This window comes from Pristis pectinata, chromosome 38 (assembly GCF_009764475.1).
Source record: "Pristis pectinata isolate sPriPec2 chromosome 38, sPriPec2.1.pri, whole genome shotgun sequence".
Classification (NCBI taxonomy): domain Eukaryota; kingdom Metazoa; phylum Chordata; class Chondrichthyes; order Rhinopristiformes; family Pristidae; genus Pristis; species Pristis pectinata.
Window position 1 is genome coordinate 1,660,633 of NC_067441.1, and position 9,238 is coordinate 1,669,870.

Genomic DNA, 9,238 nt, shown 5'->3' on the forward strand with positions numbered 1-9,238 from the left:
AGAACGCATCCTATTCGGATGCATCACGGCTTGGGTGCTCTGCCAGGGACCGCAAGAAACTGCAGAGAGTTGTGGACACAGCTCAGCACATCACGGAAACCAGTCTCCCCTCCATGGACTACACTTCCCGCTGCCTCGGTAAAGCAGCCAGCATAATCAAAGACCCCTCCCACCCTGGACATTCTCTCTTCTCCCCCCTCCCATAGGGCAGGAGATACAAAAGCCTGAAAGCACGTACCACCAGGCTCAAGGACAGCTTCTATCCCACTGTTATAAGACTATTGAATGGACCTCTTGTATGATAAGATGGGCTCTTGACCTCACAATCTACCACCTCTTGGCCCTTGCACCTTATTGTCTGCCTGCACTGCACTTTTTCTATAGTTGTGACACTTTATTCTGCATTCTGTTATTGCTTTTCCCTTGTACTACCTCGACGTACTGATGTGATGAGATGATCTGTATGGATGGCATGCAAGACAAAGTTTTTCACTGTGCCTCAGTACATGTGGCAATAATAAACCAATTTACCAATCTACCATTTACCGTCACCCTGATATCAGATAGCCTCTCATGTCGGAGGACTCTCAGTCCTACTTAGAAAGTTCTCTGTTCCTCCAATGTTGGAAGATCCTGTGGAAAACAGTTGTTAAATGTTGCTTTACCACATGAAAGGAGGTGATTCGACCCATCAAAACATCCCACTCTCACACCAATCCCAGTTCCACTTATCTCCCTGTAACCCATTCTCTCTCACATGCCCATCAACCCTCCCCAGAGAGTGCAGTTCTGGTCACCCCATTACGGGAAGGATGTGGAGGCTTTGGAGAGGGTGCAGAAGAGGTTCACCGGATGCTGCCTGGATTAGAGGGTATGAGTTATCAGGAGAGGTTGGACAAACTTGGGTTGTTTTCTCTGGAGCGGCGGAGGCTGAGGGGAGACCTGATAGAGGTTTATAGATAGAGTAGATAGTTTTTTTTCCCAGGGTAGAAATATCAAATATTAGAAGACATAGCTTTAAGGAGAGAGGGGGAAGTTTAAAGGAGATGTGTGGGGCAAGTTTTTTTTACACAGAGAGCGGTGGGTGCCTGGAACGGGCTGCCAGGGGTGGGGGTGGAGGCAGATATGACAGAGGGGTTTAAGAGGCATTTAAACAAGCAGATGAACACGCAGAGAATGGAGGGATATGGATCATGTGCAAGAAGTTAGGTTTAGTTTAGTTTGGCATCACGGTCAGCACAGACATGGTGGGCCGAAGGGCCTATTCCTGTGCTGTACTGTTCTGTGTTCCATTCTGCCATTCACACTGAGGGCAATTTACAGCCACCAATTAACCCACCGACCCCACGCGTCGTTGGGATGTGGGAGGGAACCGGAGCACCTGGGGGAAACCCACGCGGTCACGGGGAGAACGTGCACACTCCACACACAGACAGCTCAAGGTCGGACCCAGATCACCTGAGCTGTATGAGCTACGCCCCCTTGCAGGAGTAGGGGTGATGTACAGGTCCTTCGGCCCAACCAGTCCGTACTGACGAAGATGCCCATCTAAGCCAGTCCCATGTGCCTGCATTTAACCCATATCCCTCCAAACCTTTCCTATCCCTGTACCTGTTCGTGCCTTTTAAATGTTGTAATTGTAGCTGCCTCTACCAATTCCTCTGGCAGCTCGTTCCACACACTGACCACTCTCTGGATGCAAATCTTGCCCCTCAGGTTCCTTTCAAATCTCTCCCCTCTCACCTTAAACCTCGATTCCCCAACCCTGGGAAGAAGACTGTGGGCATTCACCCTATCCATGCCCCTCATGATTTTATACACATCCATAAGTTCAAACTTGAAAATTAAGAACAGAACTGTAGATGCTGGAAATCTGAACTCAAAACAAAAAATGCAGGAAACACTCAGCAAGTTAGGCAGCGTCTGTGGAGGGAGAAACAGTCAATGTTTCAGGTCTGAGACCCTTCATCAGAAGTGGTAAAAAGTTAGCTTTGGTTGGCAGAGAAGGTGGGGGAAGGGGATGGGTTGAACACAGGGAATTTCTCTGATAGGTTGTGACTGATGACCTGATGCGACCAAGGACAGTGAGACCAAGCACAGACTAGGCAATCTCTTTGTGGAACACCTAGGCTTTGTCCGCCGGGGACTTCTGGAGCTCCTGGTTTACAACCATTTGAATTTCCCTCCCCACTCCCACACCGGAGTCTGTCCTCTGTCTCCTCCACTGCCAGGGTGAGGCTTAAACCCAAACTAGAGGAACAGCACCTCATATTCCCCCTGGGTAGTCTACACCCTGACGGCACGGACCCTGAATTCTCCAACTTCAGGTAACCTGTCCTTTTCTCTCCCCTCCTGATCTACTCAGTTCCTCCAACACCCCCCCAGCCCCTGTCAGTCCCCCACCCACCCCATCTGCCCATCACCCACATACCCCTCCCCCCACTGTTCCCACCTGCCCTCCCAACCTCCCTCATTTGGTTCCACACCCCACCTTCCTCTCCTATCAGATCCCACCACCTGCAGCCCTCTGTCACCTCCACCTCTCACCTCCCAGCCTCCGTCACCATTCCCACTCCCCCCCCTCCATCTGCCTATCACCCCCCACCACCCGGATCCACCCATCACCTGCCAGCTCTTCCCCCATCCTTTCCCCACACCCCTTTATACAGGCTGTCCCCCCCTATCCAGATGAAGGGTCTCGACCTGAAATACTGACTATCCATCTCCCTCCACAGATGCTGCCTGACCCGCTGAGTTCCTCCACAGCAGTTTGTTTGTTTAATATGACAGTTAAGGGACAATCAAGCTTTTTTATCTGTGTTATGTGTTGTTGATGGTAAGGTTATGAGACTCGTACACCAGGCTGACCATACCCAAAAAAAACACTCAGCAGAGTGACAGTCAAGGTCGAAGTCGAGTTTACTGTCAGATGCACAAGTCCATGTGTGCACGGGGGCAATGAAAAACCTATTTGCAGCAGCAACACAGGCACATGAGATGGACTCTGACCTCATGATCTACCTTGTTGTGACCTTGCACCTTATTGCACTGCACTTTCTCTGTAGCTGTGACACTTTACTCTGTACTGTTATTGTTTTTACCTGTACTACCTCAATGCCCTCTGTACTAACCCAATGTAACTGCACTGTGTAATGAATTGACCTGTACATTCGGTATGCAAGACAAGTTTTTCACTGGACCTCGGGACAAGTGACAATAATAAACCAATACCAATTCATAGAATTTTCAGGCATAACACAGCCAGGCAGATATAGCCAGTTGTGATACAGAAAGAAAGGAGAGTTGCCTGAATTTGGAGGATTCCATGTTGAGTCCAGCAGGCTGCAATGTGCCCAGGCGGAAGGTGAGGTGCTGTTCCTCGAGCTTGCATTGGGCCTCGTTGCAACAGTGCAGGAGGGGAGAAAGACAGAGCAGGAGGAACAGGAAGCTCAGGGTCACTCCTACGGACTGAACACTGGTGCTCCACAAAGCAGTCACTCACTCTGTGTTTAATGTAGAGACCATGTTGTGAGCACCGAATGCAGTACACTGGACTGGAAGAAGTGCCAGTACAAAGAAGGGAAGAAGGAGTTGGGTCACACTGACAGAATTGGTTCTGATTGTCCAAGCCCCATGAAAAGCACATAGACACAAAATACATTAGAAAGCTTGTGAAATATTGGGTTTAATCTCGAATGGAATTGAAAGGAGAGGAGAGTTATACCACAGTAATCCAAAGTTCTGGTCAAACCATTGGAGTAAGTTAAGTTTATTGTCATGTGCACAAGTGTGGTGATGTACAGGTACAGTGAAAAACTTGTTTGAAACAGCATCACAGGCACATAGGTACGGACAACACATGGAACAGAAATTATACAAACCAGTGAAGAAAAATACTGTACAAATCAAGACCCCATCAATGCAAAAACCCCATCAGAGACAAGTCCGTGGTCAGCAGTGTTCTGTTGCTGAGGTGGGGTTAGGGCTGTGGAGGTCTGTTCAAGAACGCGATGACATCTCTTCACACACACTACGGTTAAGGCTGGAGATATTAGCCTTGAACTGGTATTGGTATTGGTATTTGTTTATTATTGTCACTTGTACCGAGGTACAGTGAAAAACTTGTCTTACAAACCGATCATACAGGTCAATTCATTACATAGTGCAGTTACATTGAGTTAGTACAGAGTGCATTGACGTAGTACAGGTAAAAACAGTAACAGTACAGAGTAAAGTGTCACAGCTACAGAGAAAGTGCAAGGTGCAAGGTCACAACAAGGTAGATCGTGAGGTCAGAGTCCATCTCACTGTATAGAGGAACCATTCAATAGTCTTATCACAGTGGGGTAGAAGCTGTCGTTAAGTCTGGCGGTACGTGCCCTCAGGTATCTTCTACCCGATGGAAGAGGAGAGAAAAGAGAATGTCCCGGGTGGGTGGGGTCTTTGATTATGCTGGCTGCTACACCAAGACAACGAGAGGTAAAGACAGAGTCCAAGGAGGGGAGGCTGGTGTCCGTGATGCGCTGGGCTGTGTCCACAACTCTCTGCAGCTTCTTGCGGTCCTGGGCAGAGCAGTTGCCTTACCAAGCCGTGATACATCCAGATAGAATGCTTTCTATGGTGCATCGGTAAAAGTTGGTGAGAGTCGAAGGGGACAAACCAAATTTCTTCAGCCTCCTGAGGAAGTAGAGGCGCTGATGAGCTTTCTTGGCCGTGGCATCTACATGATTTGACCAGTACAGGCTGTTGGTGATGTTCACTCCCAGGAACTTCAAGCTCACAATCCTCTCGACCTCAGCACCATTGATGTAGACGAGTGCATGTACACCGTCCCCTTTCCTGAAGTCAATGACCAGCTCTTTTGTTTTGTTGACATTGAGAGAAAGGTTGTTGTCATGACACCATTCCACTAAGCTCTCTATCTCCTTCCTGTACTCCGATTCATCACTGTTTGAGATACGGCCTACAACGGTGGTATCACCTGCAAACTTGTAGATGGAGTTAGAGCAGAATCTGGCCACACAGTCGTGAGTGTATAGGGAGTAGAGTAGAGGGCTGAGGACGCAGCCTTGTGGGGCACCAGTGTTGAGAATAATCGTGCTGGAGGTATTGCTGCCTATCCTCACTGATTGCGGTCTGTTTGTTAGAAAGTCAAGGATCCAGTTACAGAGGGAGGTGTTGAGTCCTAGGTCTCGGAGTTTGGTAACAAGCTTGCTTGGAATTATTGTATTGAAGGCAGAGCTGTACAGAATGATGCTGAGCACAACTGGCGTTAAACTTCAGGTTGCACAGAGCAGTTTTGCAAACCATTCGTTTCAGAGGATTCTGTGTGAACCACTGAGGTGTTTATGTTAGCCACAGGGTTTGAAACAGCAGATACAGGGAGCTTGTTTCTGCTGGCAACCTCGGGAGTAAAAGTTGGAAATGCTCAGCAGGTCAGGCAGCATCCATGGAGGGAGAAGGAGAGTTGGTGACTGAATGTCGGAAATGAAGAAAGGTCAGGATCTGACAGTGTCTGAGAGACGGGCAGAGGGTAGAGACAGTAAGTGGGAGGGATGTGACACCATGGCAAGATTCAGAGGCTCCGGTCTATCGAGCCTGTCACATCTCTGTCAGGACCTCTCGAAGGTTTTACAGTTCCTGAGGTTGTTGTAATGTTGGAAACAGAGCGGCTTGTGAGGGTCGGTGTGAGTGTGGACTCATTCCCCGGTGAGGGTCAGTGTGTGTGGGACCCATCCCCCGGTGAGGGTCAGTGTGTGTGTGGCAGCCGTCCCCTGGTGAGGGTCAGTGTGTGTGTGTGTGTGGGTGTGTGTGTGCGTGCGTGTGTGTGGGGTGGGGGGACCCGTATCCCAGTGAGGGTCAGTGTGTGTGGGAAATACATAGAATTTGTTTTAAAGATTGAAAGCAATTTAGTTCAATCTTAAACCAGGGTGCAAAGTTCTGCAGTGTGACCTGACTGTTTGGATTGGGAAACAACATTACAAGCTACGGCCGTGAACATGCAATGGCTAACGATTACAAATTAATACATTATTTATAACAAAGAAATATTCCTTTAAGGCACAAAAAAGAACAGGAAAATTAAAAAGGAGAAGCTAAAGATAATATCACCAAGGAAAAGACTTCTAATGCTTCCGAAATAAATCAAGTAGTTAGCCTGAAGATAAATATATATTAACTAGAGCAGCTGTGTGCAAAAGGATAGGTATTGCCATGAGAAGGGACCCACACACACTGACCTTCAGTGGACAGGACCCACACACACTGACCTTCAGTGGACAGGTCCCACACACATTGACCCTCAGTGGACAGGTCCCACACACACTGACCCTCGGTGGGCAGGTCCCACACACACTGACCTTCAGCGGACAGGTCCCACACACACTGACCCTCAGTGAGCAGGTCCCACACACGCTGACCCTTGGTGGACAGGTCCCACACACACTGATCCTCACTGGTGGACGGATCCCACACATACACTGACCCTCAGTGGTGGACAGGTCCCACACATGCTGACCCTACTGGGGTCGTGTTCCACACACACACACACACGCACACGCACACGCAAGGGGCTGTACTCAACCTTATCTTAGGGAATGAGGATGAGCAAGTGATATGAGTGCTTTGGAGGAACCCTTTGGGAACAATAACCATAGTTCGGTAAGCTTCAAGGTAGTCGTGAAAAATGCTAAGTTTGGCCCTTGAGATGGGGTAAGGCAGCTTTCAATAGTGTAAGACAGGACCTGATGGAAGGGAGATTGGGAGCAGCTGCTAGAGGGGTAAACTACTCCGGAAAAGTGGGAGGCGTTTAAAAGCAAGATAGTAAGAGCTCAGAGTCCTGTAAGGGTAAGAGGCAAATATGGCAAGTTTGGGGAACCTTGATTAACAGAGGATGTTGAAGGTTTGATCAGGGAAAAGAAGGAGGTGTATGTCAGGTACAGGAAGTTGGTGTTGAATCTTTCAGGTTTATAGGTATGCAGGAGAGAACTTAAGAAAGAAATTAGGAGGGCAAAATGGGGCCTTAAAGGTCTTGGTAAGTAGGATGAAGGAAAATTCTTAAACCTTTTATAAGTATTATATATGAAGAAGCAAGAGAGTAGCTAAGGAAAGAATAAGTTCCCTCAGACACTAAAGGGGATATGAGCAATGTCCTAAATGGATACTTCTCATCGTATTCACCAGGGAGAAGGACATGGAGGCTGGAGAGTTAAAGGAGGGGTATGCTGATATTCTGGACCATGTCAGGACTGGGAAGGAGGAAGTGTCAGAGATATTGGTGCATATTAGGGTGGATAAATCCCGAGGGCCTGATGGGATCTATCCTAGGATGCTAATGGAAGCAAGAGAGAGGAGTCTGTTGGGACTCAGATGGAGATTTTTGCAAGTTTGTTCCATGGGTGAGCTACCAGAAGACTGGAGGACAGCCCATGTTGTCCCCTTGTTCAAAAAGGGCAGTAGGGACAAACCTGGAAACTACAGGCCAGTGAGCCTTGTGTCAGTGGTAGGGAAGTTGTTGGACAAGATTCCGAGGGACAGGATTTGTGTTCACTTGGAAAAGCAGGGACTGATTAGGAGGGGTCAACACGGTTCTGTACAGGGGAGATCATGTCTCACAAATCTGACAGAGTTTTTTGAGGAGCTAACTAAGAAAATTGATGAAGGCAGAGTGGTAGACGTGGTGGTTTCCATGGACTTCAGTAAGACTTTTGACAAGGTCTCGCATGGTGGCCTAGTCCAGAAGGTTAAAGCACAAAGGATACGAGGCATGGGGGCAAACTGGACCCAACATTGGTTGGGGGAGTGGTGGAGGGGTGTTTATCTGACGGGAAGTCTGTGACGAGTGGTGTACTGCAGGGATCGGTGTTGGGGCCTTTGCTGTCATACATATAAATGACTTAAGTGAGAACGTAGGTGGTCTGATTAGTAACTTTACAGACAGCACAAAAACTGGTGGAGTCATGAAGAAGGTTGTCTAAAGATACAGTGGGACATAAATAGGCTGCAAAGTTGGGTGGAGGAGTGGCAGGTGGAATTTAATCCAAGCAAGTGTGAGGTAATGCACTTTGGGAAGTCAAATTTGTATTGGTATTGGTTTATTATTGTCACTTGTACCGAGGTACAATGAAAAACTTGTCTTGCAGACCGTTCATACAGATCAATTCATTACACAGTGCATTGGGGTAGTACAGGGTAAAAACAATAACAGAATACAGAGTAAAGTGTCCCAGCTACAGGGAAGTGCATTTCAGGTAGACAATAAGGTGCCAGGTCATAACAAGGTAGATTGTGAAGTCAAGAGTCTGTCTCATCATATAAGGGAACCATTCAATAGTCTTATCACAATGGGATAGAAGCTGTCCTTGAGTCTGGTGGTACGTGCCCTCAGGCTCCTGTATCTTCTGCCTGATGGGAGAGGGGAGAAGAGAGAATGTCCTGGGTGGGTGGGGTCTTTGATTATGTTGGCTGCTTCACCAAGGCAGTGAAAGGTGTAGACAGAGTCCATGGAGGTTGTACATCTAGAGGAAGTGGCGGAGACCTTAGGAAATGAACCTTGGGGTGCAAGTCCAAAGCTCAATGACAGTGGTGACACAGGTAGATAGGGCAGTGAAGAAGACGTTTGATGTATTTGCCTTCATAGGCCAAGGCATGGAATGTAAGGATTGGGACAGAATGTTTCAGATGTACAACACATCGGTTAAGGTACACTTGGAATATTGTGTGCAGTTGTGGTCTCCACACTACAGGAAGGATGTGGTTGCAATGGAGGGTGCAGAAGAAATTCATCAGGATGTTGCCTGGAATGGTGGTAGTAGTAAGCAGAGATTGGAGAGGCTGGGTTTATTCACACTGGAACGTAGGAGGCTGAGGAGTGACCTTATAGGGATTCATAAAATTATGAGGGGCACAGATAGGGCAGATAGTCAGTGTACTTTTCCTAGGGCAGGGGAATCTTAAACTAGAGGGCACAGGGCTAAGGTGAGAGGGGAGAAATTTAAAGGAGATCTGAAGGGTATGTTTTTCACACAGAGGGTGGTGGGTATCTGGAACGAGCTGCCAGAGGAGATGGTAGTGCTGAATACAATTACAATGTAAGGCATTTAGACAGGCGCATGGACAGGAGAGGGATACAGGTCTAATACAGGCAGACGGGATTAGTGTAGATCAGCCTGGACGAGGTAGGCTGAAGGCCTGGTTCTGTGCTGTACGATGCTATGGCTCTATGAAACACACAAACACT